Source organism: Schistocerca cancellata, unplaced genomic scaffold (genome assembly GCF_023864275.1).
Source record: "Schistocerca cancellata isolate TAMUIC-IGC-003103 unplaced genomic scaffold, iqSchCanc2.1 HiC_scaffold_683, whole genome shotgun sequence".
NCBI classification, from domain to species: Eukaryota; Metazoa; Arthropoda; class Insecta; order Orthoptera; family Acrididae; genus Schistocerca; species Schistocerca cancellata.
Window position 1 is genome coordinate 27,501 of NW_026046694.1, and position 2,500 is coordinate 30,000.

General features: G+C 56.9%; 1 non-coding gene across 1 annotated transcript in view; it reads right to left on the bottom strand.

The window, feature by feature from the left end:
* LOC126139309 (small subunit ribosomal RNA) overlaps positions 1–359 on the bottom strand; it is a 1,909-nt gene extending 1,550 nt beyond the window's left edge. Inside the window, exon 1 of the ribosomal RNA XR_007528673.1 lies at positions 1–359. This exon is cut by the window's left edge and continues 1,550 nt beyond it. This is a non-coding gene — a ribosomal RNA (small subunit ribosomal RNA).
* Between the last annotated feature and the right edge of the window lie 2,141 nt (positions 360–2,500).

The following is a 2,500-nucleotide window of genomic DNA, read 5'->3' on the forward strand; positions in this document are numbered from 1 at the left end:
GTAGGCGCAGAACCTACCATCGACAGTTGATAAGGCAGACATTTGAAAGATGCGTCGCCGGTACGAGGACCGTGCGATCAGCCCAAAGTTATTCAGAGTCACCAAGGCAAACGGACCGGACGAGCCGACCGATTGGTTTTGATCTAATAAAAGCGTCCCTTCCATCTCTGGTCGGGACTCTGTTTGCATGTATTAGCTCTAGAATTACCACAGTTATCCAAGTAACGTGGGTACGATCTAAGGAACCATAACTGATTTAATGAGCCATTCGCGGTTTCACCTTAATGCGGCTTGTACTGAGACATGCATGGCTTAATCTTTGAGACAAGCATATGACTACTGGCAGGATCAACCAGGGAGCTGCGTCAACTAGAGCTGAGCAGCCGGCCGCCCGGGAGTGTGTCCCAGGGGCCCGCGCGAACACGCAAGCGTCCGCTCAATTATTCTGCAAACAGGAGGAGGCTGAGCTCCCCTGCACAATACACCTCGAAACCCTCTCAGGTCCCGGCGGCGCGCAGCGCCGTCCTAAGTACTTGGTCGGGTTCGAGAGAGGCGCAATCGCCCGGAGTTAGGCGAGTAGACGCTTTAGGTGCGACCACCCGTGCTCCCAACTGAGCTTGCCGCTGCCGACAGAGGCCCGGGAGCGTGCTGTCGTGGCATTGCCGGCGGGAGACAACACGCGCCACCTACGGTGACCGGCAGCTCCAACGCCAGCGCCACAGAAGGGCAAAGGCCCCACGTGGGTGCCGAAGCGAACTCTCCCAGCACAGCGCACGTGCCAACACGTCTGCACAACTGCGATACAAACCACCAGCGAGAACCGCTGGGGCGACCGAGCAGCAGACGGCGTCGCGGCGCCGAGTGCCGGGCGGCGGCGCATCCTCAACGCACACAGTCCTCAGTCGGACCAGCACACTGCAGATGTCCACCGCGCTTCGCACCGGGCCCGCGAGGACCCACTTTGGCCGCCCGGCGCCGCGCGCAGGGTGCCCCGGCGCGCAGCTGCGCCGCCTGCCGCGTCCGTCGGCCGGCGCGCCTGCCACTGGGCGCCCCCACCAGCCGGCTGTAGCGCGTGCGCCCACGCACCGCGCGGCCAGCACGCCGGGCGGCCCCCCCTCACCGGCCGGGGACGGTCCCACCCAGCCACCGCCGCGTATCGCTTCACACACAGATTTGCCCTTACTGATTTACCTCCAGCAACAACAACCGCACCACAATGGGTTTACCAGTTGTTCATTTGCGTTGCGTCACGTCACCAGCAAACGTAGACGTCCATCCCAGTTTGCAAATGCAACGATTATTGCATACCTGTCTGTTAGGTGTCACGACACACTACGTCTGCCCACATACACGCAACAAAATGTGCACGACTAGAGAACACGTGGGAGGTGGCCCCCTACGTATGCGATGTCCATTACGAGACCGACTGTCAACCAGCATCTGTACCATGTCGCAGATGTGGAACGCGGTGCACCATGCTATCACACTGTGTGAGAAGAGACGACTACGTTTGAATACACGCGCCACTACATCAACAGACGGCTCATGCTGATCGCCATCCAGGGCGTCCGTTACTCCCACACGTCTCTATGGCGTACCACACTGCAATGTAGCTGTTATGGGGAGACGGCACGTGGCTGAGTGCACAACATTTGGACCGTATGGTTCGCTGTTGTTGGGCGCAGTCGTACGGTCACACATGTGCCACAGCGTATCATTCAGTACATACGGACCTATGTGCAGTACAATGTGAGGATTAAGCTTACGATATCAGCGGACAGTGGACACAGGCCGTACCACGACGTAGACTGAGCGCTTCGACATGCGAATGCCAGTGAACAGCTGCGAAGGGCATTGAACACGCAAGCACCTGAACGACCAGCGTGCGAAGGCAGGGTGGAGGGGGGGGGGCGATGTACATCCTGCAGTTGTCCACATTACAGTGTACAGCGGGAGCATGTAAAAAGTAAGCAACACTTGCGAAGTGTTCAACATGAAACGACACACAAGAGGGTGGGCGGTGCGAGTAGCGAACTATATTCAGAGGGTTGTGGTTAGACAACACTAGATTAATGTAACGTGTCATATGCCAATTACAGAGCAGGTTAAGGCACAACGTGGGTTAGGTTAAGGCACAACGTGGGTTAGGTTAAGGCACAACGTGGGTTAGGTTAAGGCACAACGTGGGTTAGGTTAAGGCACAACGTGGGTTAGGTTAAGGCACAACGTGGGTTAGGTTAAGGCACAACGTGGGTTAGGTTAAGGCACAACGTGGGTTAGGTTAAGGCACAACGTGGGTTAGGTTAAGGCACAACGTGGGTTAGGTTAAGGCACAACGTGGGTTAGGTTAAGGCACAACGTGGGTTAGGTTAAGGCACAACGTGGGTTAGGTTAAGGCACAACGTGGGTTAGGTTAAGGCACAACGTGGGTTACGTTAAGGCACAACGTGGGTTAGGTTAAGGCACAACGTGGGTTACGTTAAGGCACAACGTGGGTTAC